Here is a 9336-nt window from a genome sequence, read left to right as displayed (position 1 = left end):
TGTCTTCTGGGAGCAGCACTATTCACTAATATGGTGTACTCTTCTGCTCAAACGCCCTAAAAACTACATTGTTAAATTAGCTTACAAATTAGTTAGGTAAGGGTTCTATGTCTATCCTTTGTTTTGGTTAACCCACAATTCACCCCTCATTTTTCTCCTTTCCTATCTCCATCTCCCTCTTGAACTTTTTAGCTCCCTACATCCTCCTCCTGTTCTGTCATTTCTATGTATATTTGTTTTGTTTTACTTCGTGCCCAAGTTTGTTTTCTATTGCTGTGATAAAACACCATGACCAAAAGCAGCTTGGGGAGGAAAGGGTTATTTGGCTCACAAGTTTCAATTACAGTCCATCACTCAGGGTAGTCAGGGCAGGACCTCAAAGCAGGAAACTGGAAACAGGAATTGGAGTAGAGGCCATGGAGGAATGATGCCTATCAGTTTGCTCATTATGGCTTGCTCAGTTTCTTTCCTTATACAACTCAGGACCATGTGCACAGGTGTCGAGTGGTTCCTCTAACATTAATCATGAATCAAGGAAATCTCCCACAGGCTTGCCTATTGACCAATCTGATGGGACTCTTTCTCAGATGAGCTTTCCTCTTTCCAGACGACCTTAGCAATGTCAAGTTGACAAAACTTAACCAGCACAATTGACTCTTGGTTAACTTGGCACAAGAATACCTCACTATTAAACCATAACTTCCCATTTTATACCCAAGATTTTATGTTAATTTCACAATTTATAGCAGTATAGTTTTTAAAATCCCATAGTGTTTAAAAAACTTAAACCCAGCTGGGTGGCTATAATGGTATATTATTTGTGTTTTAATAAATAAAACTTACCTGAAGATCAGAGGGTAAAGCAGCTATACTAGTCAGCTATACTGGCCAGGGAGTGGTGGCACACACCTTTAATTCAAGGACTCGGGAGACAGAGGCAGTGTGAATTCAAGGCCACCCTGGGCTATACAAGATTGAATCTGTCTAAAAGAGAAACAGATCTTACACAAAGGTGATCCAAACACTTAGGATCACATGCATTTAATTCCAGCACTAGGGACATTGGAGACAGGAGCAACATGGGTGGGCAGAGAGGAATATAAAAGGGAAGAGACAGGAACTCAGTGGAGTGTGGAGTCTGAGAATTCCTGGAGACAGGATTTCACCCTTCAGTCTGATGATTTGGTAGAGATAAATGGTCTTTCTAGTGCTTGACTGCTTTCCTCTTCAGATCTTCAGGTTGAACCCCAATACCTGTCTCTAGGTTTTTATTTTTCATGGTATAGGCAGCAGTAGTGTTTGCATTTAATCCCAGCACCCTTAATCCCAGCACATGGGAGCAGAGGCAAATGGGTCCCTGTGAGTTCAAGGCCAGGCTGGTTCATACATAGTGGGTTCCATGACAGCCAAAGCTACACAGAAAAATCCTGTATTTTAGTTAGGGTTTCTATTGCTGCGATGAAACAAATGATCAAAAAGTAAACTGGGAAGAAAGGGGGTTATTTGGCTTACACATTGCCTTGCTGTTCATCACTGAAGATGTTGTGCCTGAGTTCAAGGACCCCCAAGAAGACCACCACAGAGCCACACTTCTGAATGCAAAAGCAAGGTTTTGTTTATTAATTTCGGGTGGTCCTCTGCCTTACAGTCTGACACAGAAGATGGAGGGAGAAGGACCCTGTCTATTTTTGTAAGGGGTTTATAAAGACAAAAACCACAAAGCAGTCACAAGGTTACAGTTTCAAAATACAAAATTACTGATCCTATATTACAATTGGATAAAGGTGTGGTAAATCTCAGCTGTTAGTTCCTGATAGGCTATGAGTATCTAAGGGGGATAGCAACAGCCCCCTGGTTATGTCCTCTAGACATCTGCTGACCCTGTGCTAACCACAGGGGCAAAACAGTTGGTTAATCAAGTACCCACAAGGACGTTTGAAAGAAAGCAGATGTGAACAGATGTTGTTTGAGTACCCTGGTGGGTCACTTTGACCAGGGCAGACACAGTTTCTTGGGAATGTTTATGAATTTGCTGGACTGCATTCAGCCCCCTAGTTTGGTCTTGTCTGAAATGGAGTTCTTTTTCAAAATGGAGTTTGTTTTGCTCCTTCAAAGGGAGTCAGCATAGAAACTCAAATGGGGCAGGATCCTGGAAGCAGGAGCTGATGCAGAGGACATGGCGGGGGGCTGGTTACTGGCTTACTATCTATGGTTGTTCAGCCCACCTTCTTATAGAACCCAGGACCAACAGCCCAGGGCTGGCACCTCCCACCATGGGTTGGGCCCTCCCCCATTGAGCCCTGAGAAAATGCTTTACAGCTGAATCTCATGGAGGCAGTTCCTCAACCTAGGCTCCTTCCTTTTGGATGACTCTAGTGTGTGTTAAGTTGACACACAAAACCATAACCCTGTCTTGAAACAAACAAAACCAAAAAATCCAGACTAAAAGTTCATTCTCTTTCAAATAGCTATCAACACATTTTCAAAAGTATAGAAGTTTCTCAACTGTAAAACCCTATTAAAAATAAGTTGCAGGCTTTATTCTAAAAGAGAAGAATATAGACATAGTTACATCAAATTAAAGCAAATTTAAATTCCAACCATGTAAATAAACATTTCAATGTCCTGTGTCTGTGATTCCCTCACAATCTTTGGGTTTTTAAAGCATGTTTAATGGGCTCAGGTTGGCTCCACCGCATGACTACTGCTGTCCCTGGTGAGCTTCCCACAGTCCTGGCATTTCCAGTGTCCTCTGCAGCTGAGCCTATATTTTCCCAAATATCCTCTCCTGGTCTCTCTTCAGTGACTGGAATCTCACCACAGGGTGCCGAGTCTTAGCTTCTGAAACCTGACCCCTTCAATATTGGGGCATCCATTGCAACTGAGGCTGCAATGTTGCAGGAATTTAGCAAAGTCCCTGTATCTGGGGTAAACTTTTGAATGAATAGTTGTTTTCTAGAAAAACTTTGACCTTGAAAAATTGTTGTGATAAACAGTAAGGAATCTGTGGGAAACAATGATTGTTTTCCATGGTTTGTAGAATCATTTTACTGAAGGGACATTGCAGCCTTCACATGACTTTGGTCACCAAACGCCTCTGGAACACCTGAGGCTCTTGGATTATTGTGTATTCCAGATGATACACAGCAAAGGACTAAAGTCCTTAGGGCATGCGATGCTTTCCTTTAGAGAGACATAGAGATTGAATTAGGGACCTTGATATGAGGATATATTTTACCCCTAAAACCAACTTTGTGTAACAAACAAACAATAAATAATTTGTATGGCTGTTCAGGGTTCAGGCCATTGGAGAGGCTGGACCTTCCTGCTGCCACATCTTGGAGTGCTTTCTTTCTTCAACTGACCCACACTACATAGAACATCCCCGCACTGCAAATTCATCAATTGCCTCTACTGACCTCTCAATATGCCAAGCTCTTCATGACCCCTTCAATCTTGTAACTTTTATGTTACCAAGAAAAAAAATACTACATGGGAGACTGTTACACATTATCAAGTCTGGCTTCCAGCTTGGGATGCAGCTTAGGAGCCCCACTGGGTCATAGCTTCTATGGGCTAACACTGACAAAATAGTCTCAGAATAGTTCACTCCAATAATGCTGCTCTCTGATTTTTCATCTCCAGATAACTAGGATCTATTGTCCCAGTAAAACAAAATATTCATTTCAGTGATACTGGTCTCTGGTTAATAACAGTTGAGTCTTTGTCCCAAGCTGACCAGAGAAACTACAGAATATTAATACAAATTGTCACAGGATTAAAGACTTTGAGAGACTCTCAGGTGTCCCTCTGAAATGCCTCAAGTCAGGATTCCATTGACTGCATTGCTGTCAGGATTCTTCTATTTCAAGCTTCCAAACACAGCATTAATCTCTGAGCACTAATGAATCTTCTAGCTCAAATTAGAACCCCTTCTGTAATTCTGCCCAAAACACCATGGGCAGGTTTGTCCCAGAAATAACGCACTCTCTGGCACAAATTTAGGTATTCATTTGCTTTCGATTTGTGTGATTATAACATTACGACCAAAAGAAACTTGAGGAGAAAAGGGTTATTTGTCTTACAAATTCCAATCACAGTTCATCAAGAAGGAAATTCAGGACAGGAAGTCAAAGCAGGAACCTGAAGATTGAAGACTGGAGACAAAAACGGAAGCAGAAGCTACAGATAAACACTGCTTAGTGGTTTACTCTCCATTTCTTGTCCAGTCTGCTTTCTCATATACTACAGAACTGCTTGACCACAAGTGGCACTGACCACAGTGGGGTTGTCCCTTTCATTTCAATATTTTTTTAATTTAAAAGATACTTAACTTTAATTGACATTAAGTAAATGCAGACTAAAACTACAGCAAGGTATTTACCATTTCAAGCACTACATTCAACAAAGAACTGTGTTGGGGATGGTATTATTTCAATCTTTAATCAAGAAAATGTTCCACAATTTTCCCTAAGTCTAATCTGATGGAGGTTACTCTTTCAACTTGATTCTATCTGTGTTAAATTAATAAAAACACAGTCACATGATATGGGAAGTCCTGTCTATGTGCTGCTTTTGTTGGTTAATGAATAAAGAAATTGCCTTGGCCTGTTGATAGGGCAGAATTTAGGTAGGCAGGGAAGATGGAACAGAATTCTGGGAGGAAGAAGGCAGAGGGGGAGAAGCCATGGAGCAGCAAGTGACAGATGTTGGGAATTTTACTGGGTAAGCCACAGCCTTGTGGTGATACACAGATTAATATAAATGGGTTAAACTAATCTCTAAGAGTTACCCAATTAGAAGCTAGAGCTAATGGGCCAAGTGGTGATTTACTGAATACAGTTTCTGTGTGATTATTTTGGATCTAAGCTAGCCGGGAGGCCAGTAAGAACAAGCAGCCTGCTCCAAAACAGCCACACATTTGGTTTGTATCTTCCCTTGGTCCTATATTTACCTATTACCATCATCCCACGATCCACTCAAACCTTTCTGTTCCCAGTATTCATGTTCTGTACTTTAACTTCACCTATATTTGATTATCTGTATCATTAACAACATCACTCTTGCCAATGACCCATTTCCATTTTGTTAGTTTCCACATGTAGTCTCTGTATACTCAACTAATTTGACGATAAGTCCCATAAATGAGAAAGAATATGAGTTCTTTGTTATTTGTGGCTTAAGTAACCATGGTTAGTATAGTTTTTCCAGTTACATTCATTTAAGTACAAATTTTACTTCACTTACCTTTAGAGCTTAGACATTTTTATTATATATTCATCAGTTGATAGATATCCATGTTTATTCCATTTCCTAGCTATTGGGAATAGATCAGCAAGGAATGTGGATTTGCAAGTGTCTCTATAGTAAGATATAAAGGTCTTTGTGCATATACCTAAGAGTGGGTACATCCAGTTCATATGATAGATTGATTCCAAGGTTGTTGAAGACCTTCAAACAGATTTCCATAGAGAATTCAGTAGTACGTACTCCCAGAAACAGTATGTGATGGTGTGAATAAGAACACCCCCACCCCCCATAGTCCCATATATTTGAATGCTTAGTCATCAGAGAGAAGTACTATTTGAAAAGGAGTAAGAGGTATGAATTCTTTGGAGGAAGTGTGGCACTGGGGGTGAACTTTTAGGTTTCAAATCTCACACGAGGCCCAGTGTTGTTCTCTGCCCATGAACCAATATGTAACTCTCAGCTACTGCTCCAGTGTCTGTTTGCATGCTGCCATGCTTGCTTTTTGACGTGATGATAATGGATGAAGCTTCTACATCTGTAAGCAAGACCTCAATTAAATGTTTTCTTTTATAAGGTTTGCCTTGTTCATGGTGCTTTTCCTCACAATAGGACAGCAACAAGACAGAAGAGGAACCAGGGACTAGGGCATTGCTGTGGCAGGTCTTACCATGATGCTTCTTGGAGGAATATGAAAGACTTTGAGACTTTGGACTAGAAAAACAGTTGAACACTTAAAACAGGGCTTACAGGGCCATCTTAGTAGGAGCATAGGAGAGTACTGAGGGTGACTGTGGGGGCTCAGTTCAAGATGTAGGTAGGTAGCCTAGGGACCATTCTTGTGAGAGTTTTGACAAAGAATGGCTGTCTTTGTCTTAAAACTTGCCTTAAAACTCTGTCTGAGGCTAAATTGTAGACTTTTGAATGAATGGTCTTGGCAGAGAAGATTTCAGGACAGCCTTGTATTGACTTTGTTCTGTGGTTATTACTGGCCTATACGTATACAGATCTGTATGAACAGGAGCAAGCTTAGCAAAGGAGACAGAAGAAAAGGAAGTTTAACAGAGCTAAGTCCAGAGGTCAAGAAGATAAAAGAAAGTGTTTAAAGAAAAGCCTGATGCTCAATGGAATAAAGGGAGTGGTGACCTCAGGTCAAGACCCAACCCAGCTAAGCTTCCAGTCTGTGTAAAGGATTAAAGAAAAGCTGAGCTGAGCAGTAAAGGAAAACAGAAAACTGACACGGACGAATTACATTAGGGGGCCAAGTTCTAGACCCAGCAATCAGCAGAACTCAGCAGATTTAGCCAGTTGGTTCTGGATTTCGAGTCAAAGATACAAGAAAGGGGCTGTGGTATCTCCATCCAAGGCTAAGGAAAGCCACTGAGGCCAGGTGTGTGCCAAGGGTGTTCCATCATGGAGGCCCAGAGAGATCATTTTGTAAAAACGGAAGATACAACATCCCAAGATGTTGCAGATGTCAGAGTTGTGGGATACCTGCCAAAGAAAGCTGTAGACCTGGGTGTGAAAGCAACAAAAGAGAGAGAATTTTGCTAAAATCAACAAAGCTGAAAGGAGTTCGAAATCAAAGGAGTGTTTGACACCAGAAATGGAGATGCCAAGTTTGGAGTTTTCCCAGCTGGTTTTAGGTCTCGCATTGGTCCAGTATTTTCTCACTGTGCTAGTTTCCCCAACTTTGAATTTTAATGTATATTCTGTGCCAGTATATGATAGAAGTCTGTGATTTGCTTTCTAATTTTGATTCAGACAGTGTTTAAGAGATTGCCCCAAATCACAGAAGAGACTGTGAACTTTGGATTTTTAAACAGTGTTAAGACTGTGAAAGACTATATACTTTTGAAGTAGGATTAAATGCATTTTGCATTATGATATAGCTATACGCATGTGGGGACCAAGGACTAGATAAAGTAAGATTTGAAAAAGAAAGGCCCCCATGGGCCCACATATTTGAATGCTTAGTCATCAAAGAGCAGCACTATTTGAGAAGGATGAGGAAGTGTGTCCCTGTGGGAGGAACTGTGTCACTGTTGCGAGGCCCAGTGTTGTTCTCTGACTATCTACCAAGATAAAGATCTCAGCTACTGCTCCAGTGACCTGCCCGCATGCTGCCGTGCTCACCACCATGCTAATGACCAAACTGAATTGTAAACAAGTCCACGATGAAATGCTTTGTTTCAGAAGAGTTGCTGTGATCATAGTGTCTCTTCACAGCAATAGATTCTGACTAAAGCGCTTAGTAACCATGCCCAAGGGGAAGCACCATCTCCACAACCTGATCCTCTAAGTGTAAACCTTGGGGAGCCCCAAGCAGTTAATTGGAGACTTGTTTATGGTTTCAGAGGCTGAGTCAAAGTCCATCATGGTGGGAGCATGGCATCAAGCAGACAGCTATGGTGCTAGAGCAGAAGCTGAGAGCTTCCTTCTTTTCCACAAGCAGCAGGCAGAGAGGGAAGCTGGGAAAGGCATTGGCTTTTGAAATCTCAAAGTTCTCTCCCAGTGACACACTTCCTTAAACAAGGTCACACCTCCTAATCCTTTGTAGGAGACAGTCCATCCACTAGGGACCAAGCATTCAAATACATGAGCCTATGGGAACATTTTCATTCAAACCACCACAGGACAGCTACCCACAGGTCACTCAGATAGCTCCTTCAGGTAACTAAGGTAGAATAAGACCATGGGAGCTTTGTCAAGTAGGGAACCAAACCCAGGCTGAGGTGCCATGGAGCCAGTTCTGGCAATCTGTCTGTACACACAACTATCACCAACACTGGTGTTAGTTATAATGCATTTCCAATCTACCAGTGTGGATTTGTCCTCTGGGAATCAAGTGTAAAACTCAGAGCTCTCCCAACCACTGTCCCTGGAGGTAATTATTAGACATTTAGCAGGCCATCACTGGCAGGGACTAAGACAGAAACAAAGCAAGAAGTCCTAGACATGAAGTGTGGTGGGGAAAAACACAAACAGATACGTGCAGATGCTCAGACATATAGCCAAACACTCTCATAATAGCATCCAGACAGGCAAGCAAATGAACTTCCCCACACAGTTCAGACATAGAGACACCCCAAAGTTCATAAACCAGCTCTTATTCCAACACATCCATGTACAGACACAGTCTTAAACATGCACAAACTCTCTCTCTCTCTCTCTCTCTCTCTCTCTCTCTCTCCCTCCCTCCCTCTCTCTCTTTCTCTTGTATAACTACGTGTGTGAAAATGAACAGGTGAGTTTAGCCCACTCTGTTTTTCGTCTTTCTGCTGTCTGTCTCTAGCAGGGTGTGCTCTGACAGTCAGCCATTGAACCCGGGCTACATAAACTGGTTCCTGTTCATTGTCCACACTGTGTTATGATGGAGAAATGGATGTTTCCCCCAGTTTAGTGCTCTGATGGACTCTTTATTAAGCATCTCCTTACACATGAAACACTTATCTTTGATGCCCCAGACATCCTGCCCTCCCAGACACTCACAGCTTCCTTAAACATCTTCCCACTTACCCATTCATCAAACTATCCACACAGCTACCCACACCTACTTCCAGTCATCCATCCAGTACCTTTCCATGCACACATTAATCCATCTCTCTACCCCTTTGCCACTCATCCACGTCTAAATGTGTATTTATTTTTCCATCATTCTTTTTTTTTTTTTGATTTTTCGAGACAGGGTCATCCATCATTCTTACTCTTCCGCCAGACCATCTGTCCCCGTCCTACAAACTCCCCTGGGAAAATACTGTGTAGTGTCTGGAGAAAGCCTGCACTCTGCTTGCTTGTCTGTAAGAGCTCCCAAGTGAGTGTAGGCAGCAGCTCGTATCTGCAGCCTTCTCGGGTGAAGCATCCTCTGGAGGTCTGTGCATCACCACTTTCTCCACACCAAGAGCTCTGCCTACATATGTGTGTTCTGTGGTGAATGGAATTTGGTTTGTGCCCATCGTCTGTATCTGTGTTGTGCTTGTAATATTTGTGTATGAAGTGCATTGTGTGTGTGGACACACATATTATCAATCATGCTGTGTGTTGTGAGAATGCAATTTGTTGAGCAATGTATACAATATATGTGGATAC

The sequence above is a fragment of the Microtus ochrogaster genome, unplaced genomic scaffold, assembly GCF_000317375.1.
Source record: "Microtus ochrogaster isolate Prairie Vole_2 unplaced genomic scaffold, MicOch1.0 UNK116, whole genome shotgun sequence".
Lineage (NCBI taxonomy): Eukaryota > Metazoa > Chordata > Mammalia > Rodentia > Cricetidae > Microtus > Microtus ochrogaster.
The sequence above is the reverse complement of the archived record's forward strand: the minus strand, read 5'-3'. Positions refer to the sequence as shown.